The 19474-nt window shown below is 41.1% G+C and overlaps 1 protein-coding gene across 2 annotated transcripts in view; it reads left to right on the forward strand.

The window, feature by feature from the left end:
• Positions 1-309: 309 nt before the first annotated feature.
• Positions 310-19474, forward strand: part of LOC114665053 (thyroid hormone receptor alpha) — a 118894-nt gene continuing 99729 nt past the window's right edge. The window contains exon 1 of one of the 2 annotated variants that reach the window (XM_051936469.1): positions 310-796. The gene's annotated coding sequence lies outside the window, so the exon portion shown is untranslated. The remainder of the gene's footprint in view (positions 797-19474) is intronic. The other variant, XM_028819423.2, reaches the window with a different exon arrangement.

A 19474-nucleotide genomic window follows, 5' to 3' on the forward strand; every position in this document is an offset into this window, starting at 1 on the left:
TCATGATAATATTTTTGATATTTGATTCTTTAAAATGGTCCTGATCCTGTAAAAGCCACTCCCAAAAGGTTAAAAATCACAAATTACAAACATAAACACGTGGGGTATCATTTAGAACCATTTCAAGGTCAGTGATTGCAAATATGGTGCCATTTTATATTTTTTTATTACAATCGATAATATTTAATCTGAAGGAAACATTTTAATAATTCACATATTTGACGCAGCTATTCTTGTTTCTTATGAACACCACGAATTAGGACGACTTACGGTCATTTAGACTTTTTTATATATTTCATTGACTAGCATAAGCAGGCAGGTGCGTGTTATGGAGCCAGGGGTTGTATGGGGTGCAGGATTATGTCGGGGTGTACGTGCACATGTCTCCTCGGTGTTCAAACATCGTCTCAGTTCTGTGCGCTTGTTTCCTTTTTTCTCTTTAAACTCACCTCGGGGGCGCCTGCGCTGTCTGCAGTTCCGCGCATGCCCACACGAGGACGCCGCAGCTCTCCGCAAAGGCCGCTTTGCTGCGCGCGGAGAGGCGGGGCGGAGCCGCGTTGGATTTGCTAGGATTCATTCCCCTGTCGTGGCGCCGACCGACTTGTCAGAAGCACTTTTTCTTTTCGGATGGATTTTTGCCGCTGCTGTTTCTTTCTTATATTTTTTCCATTTTTATTTAATGTTTGTTAATCTTTTCGGAGACGGCGAAAGCACGACGAGAGGCAGTGAACAGCAGCAAGCCCGCGGTGACGGCGCAGTAGTGACGGCGGCACGGAAGGGCGAGGAGAGCGGCCCGGTGAGTGCAGCTTGGGTGTTTTCTTCTTCTTTTTTTGACAGATTAAGTGTCCGGACGCGGGCTGCAAGTAATCGAAAGAGCATCGCGAGTTCAGCCTCTGTCGCCCCCGTGCGCGCGTGCCTGAGTGAGTGAGTAAGTGCGTGCGTGTCGAAGCGCGTGGCTGAAAAACGCGTGCGCGCTGCGACTCGGAATGGGGTCATGTGAATTTGGTTTAGTGTGTAAACAGCTTCCTACCCCCACCCCGAAAGCAGGCACCGCTCGCCGGACTGCACTTGGGCTCACTCGCACCTCCACGCAGTGCTAACGAGAACGCGTGCCGTGCCGTGCCGTGGCGTGGCATTCCTTTACTTCCCAACTCCCTCCCCCTTCCCAACTCCCGCTGCTTACGTAACGCAACCGTCCCGCGAGTGTCCTTACGCTGCCCTCTCCTCGGATGCTCCCCTGGTGACATTGGCACCGTCCCCTGAAGTGGCCTCACAATCTGCTACTTTGGGAATGGAGTGCTCACCACGAATCAGTCCAACTGGGAGGGCACGCTTTCATGTAGGGTGTCCCGCCCAGGTGATTAGGAACCCAATGAGGCAGATAGTGTCCACAGGTGGGCAACTGTCCAATAACTTGGTGGTGTGCAGGTGAGCTGCCCAGTAGTAAGCTGCCTAGTGCCACAGGTAAGGGGTACCGGCATGAAATGGGATTAGCCTTCTGGCAATAGCTGATGAGGGGGTGAGCTTTTGCAAACTGTGTTTCTCCCCCCTTTCTGAGGGGGTGTGTGGAGTCAGCAGGACTGCTTCCATTCTTGTGGCACAGCTAGTGCTAAGCAGCACTTGTACACCGAGGGCCTCCGTTTTTGTTGTTACTTTTTTGTCCTCATTTATTTTGCCGCCTGCAGGATGAATGAAGCCAGCGTATCCAAATTGTGACGTGACCTGTGAGATCTCCATGGTTTGCCAGAGATGGATGTTTTGCTGGTGGGCGGAGTGCTGCATGCTATCCTTTGTAGTAGCACACCGTTTTTCCTGCTACAACCGTGCCTTATCCACAAGAAAATGTATGTGGGATGGTGTAATTTTGGTGCTCTTGTTCCCCCCCCCTCCACACCCACACAAGTTGCTAATGGAAGGGATCCTTATGCCATTAGGTAAAGTTTGTTTCCTGTGGTTTGGCCTCCATGCTGAGCTGTAACTGAACGCTCTTGCAATTTGCTCAGGGTTTGTTATGTTGAACACGTCATGGGGCAGAGTGACACTATGACACGTGCATGGCAGGTTGTATGTGTCCTTGTGATTTGACCACGGACAGAATGGTTCGGGTTGTACCTGAACCCTTGCCATTTCCTATCAACTGTAGAGAATAGGGAAGAAGACCTAAAAACAAGATGCAGCAGGAGGTGGTTTCCCTGTCTCTGGACTGTTTGCAAAATCAGTTTAATTCAGGTACAATATACAGTACATGTGACAGCATAGCTTAGTAGGAGAGACAGTGAGAGCTGCATGTTTAGCAGTGTGTCACCACTTGCTACAGATTATATTTTGTTCTCTGGAGTATTTGCCTATGTAGTGCCAAAGAGGCTATTCTGAGCACAGTTCCTTTTTATGTAGCTCATAATTCTAAAGAGGGAAAAAGTGGCCATTGTCCTTATGTAAAGATGCACAAAAAACAACAGCTTGAGGTGTGATTTATCCAGAGCCTGAGTAAAACTCCTGAATGGCTTTCCTGTTTATGTAATATCTAAGTAGCACTTGTTAATTGAGCGACTGTTGATAGAGGTTTTGGATGCCACTCTAGATTACAACTGCTGTTTATATAGTACCTGAGAAGCACTCCAGAGTAGAGCTGCAGTTTATACATAATGCATGGGTAAATCTCTATGTTGGAGAGATGTGATCTATGTACTGTACATATTGTATTCTATGGGAATCAATCGGGAGATGCAGCTTACACACGGCACTTTCATAGCAATTACAATGAGTATAGCTTCTTGGCAAATGAGCTGAAACTGTTTATATATAAATATATATATATATATATATATAAATATATATATATATATATATATATATATATATATATATATATATATATATATATATATATATACATATACAGTAGCTTTAATATTTTATCCCAGGAAAGATTGGGATCTTTTATCTAAGAGTGGTTTGTCTGTGCATCCAGGAATTACCATATATATAATAGATCGCACATGTTATTATTTAAAAAGCAGCTTGTATATAACATGATTTGCACTCCACATTAAATCTACCATTTACGTATAGATTCTTGAGTATTAAATCCATAAATTGTATATTATGCAAGAGGCAAACTGTTTTTATGCTTGTTTTGGTTAACAGTTCCAGTCAGAGCCACAATTTCTATTTCTGTTAGTTCATATTTAAAATGTAATTTATGTTTATGTTTGGGTAGCACGTGTACTAGATTTGTATTCTTGATTGAGTGATTGATTACCTGGGAACCATTTCTAATTAGATTGTCAGTTTCTATGTTTGAGTAATGGTACACCATAGTTCAACTTTATGCATAGTGTGAGAACAGTAGACCGTGTTAGAGGTTCTCTTAATGTATGCTAGCTGCTTAGACCTAAATTTTATATTTAGTTTCTTAGTAACATTTCATATGGGGGTCTATGTAGGTCCCAATAAAATGCACTATTTTTCCCTTTTTCAGTTATGTTAAATTCATTTTATAAATTCAGATTTTTACCCCTTTTTTGTAAGTAGGTAAGCATGCTTTGTTAGGGTACCTGATGCTAGTGGCTTTGAAAGTTTCCCCATTAGTCCCATGTAAGTAGCTGAATTTTGAGCCATTTACTGACATGCAGATCCTGTATATGCCTGTGACAACATGGTGTATACTCAAAAATACACCACAGCACAATAGGATATTTGAGCGGAATAACATTTGGTAAAAGAACATATTAACAGGATGATAATAGGGCAGATCTCTGAAAATGTTTAATGTAATCAGAAATGTTGTAATGACCTCCCACAAATCTTCAAATTCAAGGCATTTTCATGTTTGTAGCTGAAATCCATGTTATGTGTCAAAGCTGTGATCTGTTTGTGTCCTCCGCTTTATGGAAATCATGATTTGCTACCTATGGTTTATATTTCATTTCCAGACATCGATCCAGCTTGTTCATTATATTTAGTGTAAGGTGCACAGTCCTGGTTAGATTGTCTGTCCTTACAGTATGTAGTGCCCAGCTAATTGTTTAGTCCTGTAATTTATATTTAGTGCAGGAGTAATAGTGACGATTAGGACATCAGTTTAATTTTGCTGTCTGTTTTTTAGTAATAATCCATATTAAGATTTCCCATTTGTACACTGAATATCACCTGAGCAGTGGCATGTAAGAGTGGCATTACTGATTCCACAGGCAGAGATGGTACCTTGTTGAAAGTAACTTGTCACAAAATGTTTACCTGATTCTGCTATGTTTTCTTTGACTCCGGTCTAAGAAAACTTCCTTTTGTTTTGCGATCAACCCCTTAGATATGTTGTTGCTTATGTACATTTTATTAAATTTGCCATATGAACAAGTGGTAGCAAAGTTTCAGCTGAGTTGTAGTCTTCATTCTGAGATCAGCGCTTTGGGGTGATGAAGACATTTTAGCAAGAGAAACTCACCTTACTTGAAGCAGGCACCTAAGAATGAATCTTCAGTTGAAGATCAGACCAGAAGAGTCAGAGACATTAGAATGCAAGCTGTGGATAATTGTGGCCTGTTTCGGTTTTTATCCAAGCCATGGATTATAATGTGAAAGAAAAGTTTTACAAATGATTATAATGGGTGGTGTGAATGCATTTGCAGGTGGTTGTAGTGGATTAGGGGGAATCCCTTAGTGAGGCCCCTGCTGTTTCTAATATTTAGGTCGATCACTTCAAAGTTAGTGAGGCAACAATGAACACAGACAAGACCATTGGGAGTAAGGACAGATTTTATTTGCTCTCACATTGGTAATGGTTGGAGTTTCTGTAAGGGTCCTTCCGTTTTATGTGTGCTGTCATCTGTGTGAGTTTTTTTGAGTTATCCTTTAGCATTTTGTGTTAGCAAAAACTGCAAATTATTTCAATTGACAATGTAAATTGTAGGTGCATGTTCCTGTTCAGTTTTGGAATAATGAGGTTCCAGGTTTGTTAGGTTTGGGTTTATGTTCTGCAAGAATAATTAATCTTCTTCATAATGACTTTGCTGTTATCATTGCTGACCTGAAAACTGTTCAGTTTGTGTCTTGGGTCACATATAAATATGTACTGATCGTGACTTGGTAAAACTGTCCTGGATAGTAATCAGCAAGAGCCTTTTGCTAAATAGATTTTTTGAAAGGGATTTGGGGATCTGGATCTTTTTTTTTTCCTTTCCAGCCTTCTTTTTTTTGGGGGGGGGGGCTGTTGCTTTTAGTCGTTTCCAGGAGCCTTGTACATGTATTTGTTCAAATAATGGAACCTCCTGAAACTGATGGCAAATGATTGAAACAGTTATGAATATGAAACAGAAAGAAAACAAACTTGAAAGCGACACATGGGGTTCCCTTGTGAAGGGAAGACTGCAGGCTTATAGGATATATTCATAGCAGGACATCTAGAGCTGAAATAAAAGTAAAGAGGTTAGCTAACTGCCTTATAGCATCATGGGCCTGGACCCAATTTTAACTTTGGAATCTATCAATGTGGAGTCTCTGTGTGTTATTCATGTTTAACATCTGCTCTAGCTTACTCCAACAGAGCAGCTAGCAAGCATGCTAGCTTGTTTCCTGGAGGTTAAGTGTCCTGTTCATTTTGTGAAAGGGAAACCTGCCTACAGTGTGTTTGCACCTTTGCCACTGTGTTGTTCCAACATTGGGCAAGAACAGGTTTTCATTGCAACTAGTCTTTTAAGTCTACGTCAGTTTATGTCTCTTAGTAAAGCTTGTTTAATTAGATTTCCTGTTTGGCAAATTCTGAGCTGCAGTGAGAATATGAAATAAACCTACAGTACAGTAATGTTTTCAAAGATTTTTTAAGCAAGAGTTGTGTTAATAGAATGTCTTGAGAGTGGGTAAGGTGCTATAATAATAAAATGTAGCATTTTTATTATATCAAATAATAAAGTGTATTCTGTCCTATTAATGGTACTTATTTAAGGCTTAGCAGTTAAGTGTCATTGCAGTGGTTAACACTCCTACCACATGGATCCTACCACATCCTGGGTTCAAATACTGCAAGTGATAGTATCAGTGAGTCTTTTCTCTAGGGACTTCTGTTTCCTTCCCACATTCCAAAGATGTTAGTGGGGTGGGTTAATTAGGTGTGGGTGTGTGTATGAATGGATCCTGAGAGGGACTGCTACTGTATACAGGGTTGTTTCCTGTCTAGTGTTCAGTGGGAATGTGATGTGAACCCTGAATCGTGTTAAATGTGTTTGAGAATCTTGTGTCATTTTATGTTAGTTGTTAAGACAAGAGTACTATGGAGGATACCTGTGCCAACTCGCTATAAACTGATGTTTAGAGGCCATTAAGAGAACACTTTACAAGCGAGTTAGAAAGTGAATGCACTTTTGTACCAGAGTATGTGATTTTATTGGATAGTTTTGGGAAGTCTGTTCCTTCAGATTAACTCTGAACTCATAGACTGACTATTCAGATAAAGTAAAATTTAACATCTTATTAATTACACTAAACTGGTAATCAAGTGGTTGTTCATTGACAAGCTAAGCCAGTTCTGCCTTTGTTGAAACAAGCTGTGTTACAGAATTACATATTACTGCAAGAGTAACAAATGCATAATAAATCACAAGATCAACAGATGCTGAGATTTTGCAAAGTTGTGTTTATTGTTTTATGTATGTGTGCAAGTTAATTTTGTCTGTTCTGGAATGCTAAAATCCATTCAATACAAGCTGAATATAATGAACTTATGGCACCAACTAATGAGCACAACGTATTGTTTTGCTTACCCCACACAAACAGTAAGACTACCTCAACTCTCAATTTACCTGTCCATTTGATCCAGTTGGTCAATTGATCAGTGTGCTAATATCACTGGGAAAGCAAATCTTGACATTAAGGTTCATTTTACATAAAATGCCTAAGCATCTTGGATTTTTTTTTCTGTTTCCACTGCATATCTGAGTGGTATGAGCTACGAGAGTCTCAATACTTTCATATTGTTCAGTTCTTCACTTTGCACAAATGTAGGTTTCTCTGTCTGCAGATCAGTTTTGATGTTTATTGTCTTGGTGAAGTTATATTTGAAGACGCCTGCCATAAATGGTAAGATTTCTAACAGGCTCCATTTAGGGGTTACATTTGTGCTTGAAATTACACCACCATCTACCCAAAGCACCATGATGTTCCAACAATGATGGATGGATTAAAAGCCAGAAGTCTGTATGACCATCAGCATCAAGTGACTCCGTGAAAAACCCGAACTACAAAGAGGACTATTTCATTTATGTTAGGTAGAATGCCCAGAGGGGACTGGGTGGTCTCGTGGCCTGGAACCCCTACAGATTTTATTTTTTTCTCCAGCCTTCTGGAGTTCTTTTTTGTTTTTTCTGTCCACCCTGGCCATCGGACCTTACTCCTTTCTATGTTAACTAATGTTGTCTTATTTTAATTTCTTATTTTGTCTTTTATTTTTCTTCTCTTCATTATGTAAAGCACTTTGAGCTACTTTTTGTATGAAAATGTGCTATATAAATAAATGTTGTTGTTGTTTATTTTTTTCAACTTCAAGGATTAAGCAGTTGAGTTCAGACCAATCTTGTCATCAATATTTTCAATTTTTTTTTTGTCTTTCATTAATTACCCTAAAAGGGTAATGAAGTCTGTTGTTGTTTTTTTTTTTTTTTCCAAAATTTCATTTTCTTTTTCACCTATAATAACACAAACATTAGTGAAATGGCACTTTGTAAGAATGTTAAAGATTGCATTCTTTTTATTGAAATTGCATAAATTATGCATATATATATATTCAGTAACTAAAACTGATGTTCAGGTCAGGTTGGGGAGCATGCACCAGTACGGTGGGTTGTTGCACCCACCACATGACAGAACATCTCGGAATCCTGGTTGGCAACCCTTCCAGGCAGACCAGTCCCACCCTCCTGAAATGACCCTCTATCTGCCACAGCCAGGTGTTATGTGGGCATCCCCTTGGCCTGGTCCAGCTAGTTGGATCCTCAACAATGAGGATCCTGCGAGCCAGATCACCCTCTGGGAATCGCGCCACATGGCCGCAGTGCCGTAACTGATGCTCCCTCACAATGCAGGTAATGTGCCTCATTTGGGACTCCATGAGCAATCATTTATTTGACACAAACTCAAACCAGTGGTACCCAGATTCTCTGAAGAGACACGGTACCAAAGGACTCTAGTCTTTCTCTCAAGTCACTGGATAGCGTCCATGTCTCACAACCATATAGCAAGACAGGAAGCACCAGGACTCTAAAGACTTGAACCTTTGTCCTTTTGCATAGATATCTGGAGCGCCACACACCCCTTTTCAGCAACCTCATGACTCCCCATGCTCTCCCAATCCGTCTACTGACTTCATAGGAAGAGTCACCAGGCACATGAATGTCACTGCCGAGGCAAGTAAACCTCTCAACAAGGTTGACATTCTCTCTGCAGACAGACACACTGCTGATGGCTGTGCCTCAGAGGTCATTAAAGGCCTGGATGTTGGTTTTTATCAGGACACTCTTAAGCCCAGACACTCAGACTCCTTGCTCAGTCTCTCAAGAGCTCTGATCAGAGCCATTGACTCAGCGAAGATCGCAGTATTTTCAGCAAAGTCAAGATCAGTGAATTTTTCTTCACCAACAAATGTCCCACAGCTGCTGGACCCCAGGACCTTTCCCAACACCCAGACCATGCAAGCACTGAACAGAGTAGGAGCAGAACACACCCCTGACAAACCCCAGAATAAACTGGGGAAAAACACAGAGGTTCTGCCTCCACTCTGCACAGCACTCACAGTAACAGTGTGTAGTCCGGCTATGATATCCAGCAACCTTTAGGGGATCCCACAAAGTCTCAGGATGTCCCATAGGGCAGCTCGATTAGCTGAGTTGAACACTTTACGAAAATCAGCAAAGGCTGCAAAGAAACTCTGCCGATATTCATGTTTGTGCTTCATGAGAGCCCTCACTGCCAGTATGTGGTTGATGGTAGACTTCTTAGGCGTAAAACCAGACTGCTGTAGTTGCTGATAGGTGAGCAGGTGATCGCGGATCCTATTGAGGATGACCGTAGCTAGCATGGACCTTACCTGGCACCGAAAGCATTGTTATCCCCCTGTAGTTGCTGTAGATGTTCAGGACATAAATGAATAAATTAATCAATTAAAGTTCAGTGCATAACTGAAAATAAATGTAAGTATAAATGAAAGTGCATTGTTGAAATTAAAACATCTGAATTTACTAAAAATTCTAATGCTTTTAATCAGTGCAATTTGCTTTAACTAGGAGCTGTGATCATTTGAATTAGTTCCATTTCTGACACCCTTCTCAACTGAAGTACATGATTGCGGGGCACTTGGTGTTAGCTGTAATTATGTGTTGTTGGTGAGAAGTATCTTGTATTTGCTGAAACTCCTCTCACTATCACCTGAGCTCAGTGGGAAGTATATGTAGGGCACTGATGTCACTATAACCCATGGAGATCACTGTCTTACACTCTTCATCAAGTTCCACAGGAGGGGGAAGAACCTCATTTGAGGCTCAGTGTAAATATGTTGCCTTCATTCATAAAAATCACTGGCATATTGTTGTGCCCTTAGATGTGCAGTTAAAATTGTGATTTAATTTTTATTTTTACATCATTTTTGGGGTACTTCATTGTAATCACTTTGATGTTTTCCCCCATTAGTCCCATGTAACTAGCCAATCCACAAACCTCTATAAACTGGACTCCCTGCATAATGTGAAGTATACATATCTATGTAAAGACACAGAAGCATGATAGCATTTTTGCAAAGAAGAGCATTGTTTTTCTTAAAGAACAACAAAAGTGAACATACTATTTAGATCAATCTGTCTGTCTGTTTAGTGCAGACATGTGATAGGTGAGTGAAATAAAAATGTTAATCTGATTAATAACAAAATTTGATAATTGTCTTCCATTCATCTGTCTTTCTGAGCACATAGGGAGCATCTGGGTGCAAGACATTAACCAACCCTTGGAAAGGCATGTTTGATATGTACGCCTATACTTATTAATACCAGTTGCCAGTTAAGTAAGAAGAAACATTTAGGATGCAAAAGGAAACTAAAAAAACCTAGATAAAACAAACATGACTACTGGGGAGAAAACTCCTTTTCACAGGCTCAGGATTATAGGGGAGACTCTCTGGGTTTGGGAGGCAGCAGTGCTAGCCTCACATCACTTTTTTTTTTTTTACTTGTGTTCAATTATAAAATTTGCTATTAGTGTGGCTTAACTGTAAATCACACGGTTGTCAGATTATTTACCCATGCTCATCATCACTCCCAAGTGCACTTTACAGTTTATGGCTAAATGTGCTTAGAATTGGTTGTATGCTGCCTTTGTTTCTGAGGAACATGGTCTTCACATACAGTAGCTTTAATTTGATGTAGATAACGATGAATCTGAAAAATCACATGACATTTCCATGTTGTATGATACACCATTTCATATGTTAGATGCTTGTAGAAATTTTTACTGCTTTTCTGTGCTTTTTGCCCATTTTTGTTTATTAATAATACTTGATTTCTGACATTTATTTTTACATTTTGATGGAGTTTTGCAGCTATTTTTTCCTCTTTTAATGTCTCATATGCCTTGACTCCATCCAGATCTGTTATGTAAACTACTTTGTAATAGTCGTGAAAATATGTAAAAAGGCTTGATGATAAAAGAGATGCAAAGTCCAAATGTATGAAGTAAATAATTAGGTTGAGTATTTTGAATGGGTGACTAATCTGTTAGGTCTTGCGTGATGACACATTGTTTAATGTGGCACAGATCATTTGCACACTGAATGCAAACATAGAAAATGAGGGAAACTGAGCCCAACAATAACCATGCCGGGCACACTTTTATTATAGGTGACAATAGGCAGGGATAACCACACTTGGAAAACAACCCTAAGGGCTGTAGCAGCCTTCTTCCTTTTTTTTTTTTGCATAATTGAATGCCTCATTTGTAGTGCAAGCTATTTCATGTTTGCCACAATTGTATCATGGAGAGGAATACAAAGCACAAAGTCTGTCCATCTGCAAATATAATGAGGTATGTGGATGGATGGAGGAATGACAAGCTGAAGACTGCATTGTATTTTACAGATACACAGTAGGTCACTAAGATCAGTAAATTGATTCTGGTGAACGTATGTCTCTGATTTGAATGAAAATTATTGCTAGTACTAGGGGGCTCCGCCCCCTGCTCGCTTCGCTCGCCAACCCCTGGTGTTGGGGCATGACAAAGAGTGAGATGTATGCCTGCATTGAGTAATGGATTAAAGTTGTTTCTTACTGAGAGTCTGTAGGAGAAATATTCTTTCATGGATACACGTGATCGTTTCTGTGCTTGATGTTTTTTAAATCTGGAAATTGTAGCACTCCATCCTTCCTGTCCAGTCGGAAACAATATGGGGTATGTTAAAGTATCAAGTAGCGGAAAGCAAATGTCTATGCGTTGGAATGTAGGCTTGTTGGTTTTATCAGGACGTAAATGTAGAACAACATCGCGGTGAAATGGAGGCTCCCCATCTTTACTTTGAAAGACAATTGCTACTTCATTAATGACGGGAAGATTGTATCGTCTTGGATCTTGTTCTTTGTCCATTATCAAGACTAAAGCAATTGTAGTTGCTGCTATACCTTCTGCTGTTGCTTTTGTATTGGCCTCCTTTTCAACCTCATGTAGCATTTTTATAGACTTAGCTAATGGGTGATTGTTTATGACATGAGTGATGTTTCTCATTATAAGCTCTGTGCATTGTTTGTTTTCAGGAAGGTTCATTCGTTGATAGATTGCGTCATCTGGATCTAGGATGTAGATTTGTGCATATTTGCGTTGTTGATTTGTTTCAGGGTGCACTGTTCCAATGCGATGCAATATTTGTCCACATATGCGAAAGCAGTATGGGCCATTGCCTTTTGGTGGCCTGATATTTACTCCGGTAGATGCAAAAGCAAATGAACTATTGTAGGATCTAATGCAGTTCATAAAGTTTTTACTTTCAGGTACATCGTTAGTTAGAAGCTTCTGTAGATATTCAGGATATGAATGTAAAGGAGGCAGTCTAATTTGACCCTTTTGACAACAACGTGTAAATTCATTACTTGTATTGCCAGTTGTTTCTTCAGGGAAGTTAAGTGAATGACAATGATTGCAAATGACATTCATTAATCCCAATGAATTTTCCTCAATAGTGGACTCATTATTGAACGCGTTGTCAGCTAAGTGGCGCAAGCGTTTAGCAGGTTTCCGGCGTTGATGTCCGCGACGGGCATGTTTTGCTTGTGGCGTTTGAGAGGCGCGTTGTTGCATGTCCAGTATTTGGGACGCGCTATTTTGGAGGTGTAATCGATTCGCCTGTGCTGTGTGAAAAGTCCGTTTCAGTCTACGTCGTGCATTGTTTGTATCGAGCCTTGTCCGTTTTTGTATGTCGGTCAGTTGAGCTTTCTGTTTTTGGAGCCTTGCTTGCTTGTTTTCCGGCAGTTCACATGCGTGTTGTAGACGTCTGCGTTCATTTATGCTGTCTCTTCGCTCCCGTTTTTGTATGTCTGAGACGCGAGGTCTTTCGGTTTGAACTCGTGCCTGTTTCGATGCAGCACTTTGAGACGCGCGCTGTATGCGTTTACGTTCATTGTGTCTGTCCATTTGGGCCCGTCTCTGTAACGGGGTTAGTTGAGCTTTGCGTTTTTGGAGCCGAGACATTTTTTCTCCCGGAGTTTCAGAAGCGCGTTGTATGCGCCGCCGTGTATTTTGTTTTTTCATGCGGGTTCGTGTGTTTGGTCCCGTTATCCAAGCCGTATCGTTTTGTACCCGTGAGCGTGTATTCATGACTTGTTTGTTCTTCAGCGTGAGAAATATGGATAAGTAATAAGGAGGATCGCACTCACTGTTAATATGGAGCCTTTTCTGCAGTTGAACGGTTAATAGTGCTTTATTGTAATGAGATCCACCTATGCTGCATAGTGTGAAGGTGTTGAGATGACGTATGTTTAATACGGACGGTTCCTTTAGAAATGGGGCTTTGGGTGTCACTTCTTATTGATGTTAGTGTGTTTGTGGGTCTGAATCGTCGTTTTTGTGAACGTTTCGTGTGCCATGTCCGTAGTCTGTCCCGTTTCGTCTCTAATGGGCTTGGTGTGGCGGTCACGGCTTCTTTTTTTTGGTGTGGTAGGAGCTTGTTGAATCCTCCCCTTTGTGTGTGTCCTGTCCGTTGCTTGTAGGGGAGGGGGGGGGGGTGGGTTGTGGGTTCGTTTTTTTTGTGTGCCAGGGGCTTGTTGAATCGTCCTCTTTGTGTGTGTCCCGTCCGTTGCTTGTGGGGGGGGGGTGCTTGGAGGTGGGTGTGGGATTTGTGGGGCGCGAGCGGCTTCTTTTTTTTTGTGTGCTAGTTTCGTGTGCAATGGGTTTCGTGCGGCGCTGTGTGCGTCGCCTTTTTTCTGTGGTCGCGGCGCCTCATTTCTTGGGGCGCCTGCGCAGTACGTCTTTTTGCGGCTACGGCCCATGGCCGGATTTCCCTGCGTCCATCCGGTTTACCATTCTCGGTTAGTAATGTGGATACTTATCTGTCTGTCTGTCCAAGCTTGTGTTTAGCCTTTGAAAGTGAGTGAAAAATATTTGTTAATATTTCAAGGGGCGTAAGCAGTATTGGTCTTTGCCCTTATAAGCTGAAACATAGAATACAGCTTTTTTAAGAAAATGGATATAGACTGTTGGAACCAGTGAATAATAATGACAGAGACACATGTGATGCTCTTCTTGTGCTGCACACGATGCAAGAAGAAAAGAATAATCCTACATCAACATGCAGATAGAGTCTGGGTTGCAACCCTTCGTTTTGGTGGGATCTTCAATGTCTGATTTGCAGAGAACTGTCTGGCTGCTGTTTCAGCACAGTTTAGTATCTGCAACAGCTAATACGTGGCATTTATGTTAATGGAGAGAAATCTGTCCACTGTCAAACTTGTTCAGTAGTTCTAAAAACCTACATGCCTTTAAAGGTATGTGAGGCTTCCTACCCCACTCCCACCCCTGCAATTTCCTTCTCTTCTTGTTATGTGTCACTGCTTCTAAAAGGTGCATACTGTTTATGAAGATCTTTTTTATTGCATAGTTCACTGTAGGGGTTGCATGGTCTTGTTGTTTCCTCCTTCCCAGTTTGTTATCACGTTCCATCACTGGAGCAGAACGAACCTTGCAGTTGTGGAATTCAGGTATGCTCTAAAAAAGAGTGACTTACAAAACTGTCTTTCTGTTATCTGTTTGTAACTGCTTATGGATAGATGTACTGTATGTTCAATTGTGTATTACTATGTGTCTGCCTTCAAGGCTGCATTTGCCTATATACTGTAGATAAAGAAGACATTGCATATGTATGTCTTTTCAAGACACTCAAAGCACTTTACATAAAGAGTGGGTAGCTTCTTCAACTACCACCAATGTGCAGCATCCACCTGGATGATGCAACGGCAGCCATTTTTGCACCAGTATGCTCACCACATTAGTTATTAGGAAGTGAAGAGGTAAGAGAGAGAGAGAGCTAGCCAATTAGAAACAGTAGATGAATAGAAGGCCAGAATCACCAGGCTATCATGGGGCAATTTAGCCAGGACATCAGGTAACCCCCGGCTCTTTACAAGAGATGCCCAAAGATATTTTATGACCACAGAGTGTCGGGACCTCATCCAAAGCTTTGCACCATTTTTGCAGCATAGTGTCCCTGTCATTACGTTAGGGCTTTGGGACCCACACTCAGACTACAGGGTAAGCACCACCCTACTGGTTTCTCCAGCATTCTTCCAGCGATAACTCAAGCTGTTCCATGATAGTCTCCCATCCAAGCACTAACCAGGTCCAAATATGCTTAGCTTACGGTGGATTACTTGTTCTGAAGTGGCCGATTTATGTTGGCTATGACAAGTCCACTTGCCTATTCTATTGCCTGTTGAAGTTTTATCACTTGAACCTATCCAATCTTTAAAAAGCCTACTCTCGGTGTAGCATCTTGAAGAGAAGGTAGGATAGGTAGGATTTATGATTGAAATAAGGCTTTGGTCTGCCAGTATAGCAGCACTCTTTTGAGGTATTGGAAAAAGGTGCTGTATGAGGGCAGTCAGAATGTCATTGTGAGGAGTGCTCATAAATTGTTGCCAGTGATTGTCAGTCCATGGTTTTTTGTGATTGTCAGCCCATGGTTTTTTGTTGGCTACTAATATGCACTGCTTTCTTATTATGACACCAGTTACACAATATTTTCCTGTTTGTTAAAATAGAAATTAAATCGGATCATCATTATCTGTAAATGTCTTCATCTTTAGTGGGAAGGCATATACATGTAAAGTGAGAGAAAGTGGCATCTGTGCTCAAGTACTTTGGGACACCCCTCTGGTCTGTGAACTTTGCCAAGGTGTCTGCTAAGCTTGCTGTTAAACGGAAACAATTGTGCCTGTAAACCATCTTAAATGGGCTTTTAATAGGCTTTGGCACGGCCTTTCAGCATCTATTGTGGTTTCAATTTTTTGATGAAGGAATTTGTGAAATTGTTTACAAAGAGTCAGCCTGTTGCTTTCCTAAATCACATTTAAGCAGCTTAACACAGCAGGCTCTCTTCCTCCACTCATCCCCCTACTCCCCCAATAAAAACCTTCAGCCGTGCATGGTGGCATCCAGCAGAGACCTTACTAACTGGCTAGTGGTATGGAGCACACTAACTTATGGATTTAGTGCCATTCTCCTGCTCAAAGGGAGGAGTCAGTGGAGGATGGAGCCTCAGGGTCAGAGTAGATTATTCAGATCTACCGGAGTACTGACTCGTCAGCCTCAGGGCAGAGCCAATGTAAGAAAAAAATATTTTTGAATGAATAAAACAGGGTTGTCAGAGTAGGGAGAATCCCATAGCATAGTTTATTTTGAAAAATTCTTTTGAGGGGTGGAGCTGATTTAAGATTTTTAAATCATGTTTCAAGGAAGGATTGATGGGGGGAGGGTGAAGGTAGAGCTAGTAATACTGCCAGTCCCCTCTTGTGTTTCAGGCATGCAGCTAATAAAACTTTTCAGAGGTCAATTTGGAAAAGCACAATGGGTACTGGATTGGTGCCAAGGAGTGTAGCAGTCAAGCTCTTGTGTGAAACTGTGACAAGCTTTCCTGAGAAATGTAGTGAGGTAAAGTTATAGTCACACTTGTGAGATCTTGTTCAGCTTTTACAGAAAGGATGAGGCCTAGCGGGCAAAGCTGTTGTTTTTTTATGTTCTGGTTAACTAATGGGAGAAACTAACAAAAAGAATGCTATAGTTCTGAGAAGGGAGTTTGCAGTGTGGCAGTGAAATAGAGCTCCTTGATGGAAAAGAAGAGAGCCTCAATAAAATGGTCAGCAGGTTCTTAGCACTTTGCTTTCAACCACCCCGGAGCTAGAAAGCATTTGAGACCTTCAAGTGACTTGCATTTATTTTACTCACAATTCTGCTGTCTAGTTTTTTATTTCATTTTTTTTTTGGTTTGATATCCTGTTAGTCCTCAATGGGAAAAGGTCTTTTCACATGAGCTTTGGGGGTCAGAACATATTGTACAGCACCCCTGGAGTGATTTTTAGGTTAAGGGCCTTACTCAAGAGCCCAATGAGAGTAGGATCCCTTATGGCAGTCACAGGATTTGAACTGGCAACCTTCCAGCATAGTTGTACCAACTTAATGTTTAAGGAGGTGGTCTTTGCATTTTTCACTTAATGACTTACCTAACTTGCCAATCATCACATTTTTAAAATATTGAAGCCATTGTAATTTGTAGGTTGATTTGGATCAGCATAAGGGAGTAAAGATAAAGGACGGGGACAGAAGTGGATGCACAAGAAGCTTTGGGAGAAGTGTCGTAATGCTACATAAATTCTTTAGCTCAAATACCAATCTTTTCCTTCATGATGTACAGTGCTGCGAAAATATACAGTATTTGCTCCCTTCCTAATTTCCTCTGTTTTGCATAGTCATAACAATTGTTTCTGATCTTTGAACAAATATCGTATAATACAAAAGAAAACTTTAGTAAACACAATAGACAATTTTTTAAATGATAATTTCATTTATTGAAGGAAAAAACTTCACATATATCTCCTGTAGGGAAAAAAATAGCTGCCCCCCTAGTTACTCAATCAACTAATGAGCCAGAGTCAAATGATAACAGGTTAAATTACACTAGACACGTCCAAGCTTAACTGTTGCCAGCACTATTGAATCTAAATATCACTTAAAGAGAATCCAGCATTGTGAAGTTGACTTGAAGGTCTCAACAAGCACCACACCTTGCTTTGATCAAAAGAAATTCCAAAAGACCTGAGAAAGAAAGGTTCTGAAATATATCATTTGGGAAAGGGTTATAAAGCAGTCTCTAAAACCCTGGTACTCCAGAGAAACCACCATGTAGGTCATCATCTCCAAATGGAGAAAACTTGGAACAGTGATAAATCTGTACAGAAGTGGCCGACTTGCTGCGAGGCAACCTCCACGCCACCGTGCCCCCACATGAGTAATACATGCTTTAATGCATTTCACCATGAAAATTATATCAAGTATTTATCTTAGCATTCTAAATGTTTAGGGAGCAGGAATACAGTAGACCCCTAAGTTAATATTCTTAATATTACAGAAAGACATGAGATGGGAAAGCTTAGTGTTGGAAAGTGCAAGTTTAACATTGAATGAAATAAGAAAGTGATCAGTTATGGGAAGTTCATCTGCAGTACAATCAAGCGGGGTAACTCCAGAACAGCAAATCAAGTTCAGTATATGTCCTTTGGAATGAGTGGGAACATCAGTATGCTGCTGGAATCCAAAACTCTCAAGGCAGGATGTTAAGTCTCTAATAATAGGGACATTGATATTATCCATATGTGTATTGAAATCCTCCAGAAGTATTATGTTTGGTGAAACAGTAGATAAGTGTGTAAGGAAAACAGCAAAGTCGTTCAGAAAGTCATTATTTGGTTTAGGGGGCTGGTAAACAGTTGCAGTAATAGTAGGAATAGGTTCTTTTAATTGACATACAAGAGATCCAAAAGAACTGAATGCAGGAACAGACAACGGCAAGACTTTCCATTTCTCACAATACATTAACGCGAGACCTCCACCTCGGCCAGAGCCACGGGGTTGGCTAACACACTGTGTTCAGTGACTCTGTCTAAATTACGTGGAGGACATTGAGAACTGGACCAGATGGAGTTTATTATTTTCGAACTGTCAGCTTGGATACTCCGGCGGGACCCGCAGTGGATGTATCTCCGACGGGGGAGGAATACGATGTCTGGGTGGAGATACAGTATCGGCCAGTCAGCGGAGGCTCGGACAGGTGAAAGCGGAGTCGGAGTACTGAGGCAGGCCCATTGCAGGTTGGATAGCGAGCGACATAAGGGACCAAACAAATATGAACCAAGTATATATGCTACCGGTCCACAGGTTAAGCAAAGGCGCAGACAACTCAGATGTCCAGAGAACAAAGCCAGGTAAGCCTCAAGGCAGGGATAGGCCAAAAAATAGTCCATACACAACCAAATCAGCAGTCAAACTAGAAATCAGTCTAGCTTTAAATGATTGAAAAATAAAACTCGACGAATAAATCTGACCAAAATAAAAATGAAAACAGCTGCTTAGTCCATTAGATTGTAAGTTAATCGTAAAAAAGAAAAAAAGTTTAAAAAGTTACCGGAGAGCAGTGGCAACCAGTCACACCAGCGTTAGCTCAACCGATCAATATAGGTTGCGGTACATGTCAGGATAAGCAAGAGTAAGAGTTCAAGTTGTAATGCTGCTTGTTGGGTAGTATACTTGTTAGCCCAGGTGTGGGGTATTTTTTGTGTCTTTGGCAGGATATGTCTGACATATCTGGTTGCATGTTTATATACAGGCTGCACTCTCTATGCTTTGTATAGAAACAAGGAGGTAGAATATGCTTGCACATCAGTTACTCCTAACTGGAAAGATTTTGCTAAGGATAAAACAGTTTGTTCACATAAAGCCTGTAGCACAAACAAGTCAGTTTGGAGCAAAGTGCTGCTCTTCTCTCGCTCCTTACCCTGATGGTCCTTTTAAGTTAAAGTCCTTGGGCCACCTTTTCAAATCTTGGCCTTGTGGTACTTTACTACATCTGGGCTTTTGGACAGAGATAATCTTTTAAGAATACATTCAAGAAGTGATTTATCCTCTCTAGGGACAGGAGGATAATGACCAGTAACTCTAATCTTCCCTGGCCTAATCTGGTATTCAGGAATGACACATTTTTCCCTGATGGAGGAAATCTGATCCTCGTGGGGAGCCTGGAAGGTAAAAATTTGGTAGCATTTCAGTCCTGTGGCTGCTGTTTTCTGGATCCCGAAGCTTAGAGGCTTTGATGCCTGATGGGTGCAGCTGCTCATGGTATTGGAGTGCATCATTTGCAGGTGGAATTCCTTATCCACTAAGGCTCCTCCTTTCCCTTTCTATAACAGACAAG

Source organism: Erpetoichthys calabaricus, chromosome 14 (assembly GCF_900747795.2).
Source record: "Erpetoichthys calabaricus chromosome 14, fErpCal1.3, whole genome shotgun sequence".
Lineage (NCBI taxonomy): Eukaryota > Metazoa > Chordata > Cladistia > Polypteriformes > Polypteridae > Erpetoichthys > Erpetoichthys calabaricus.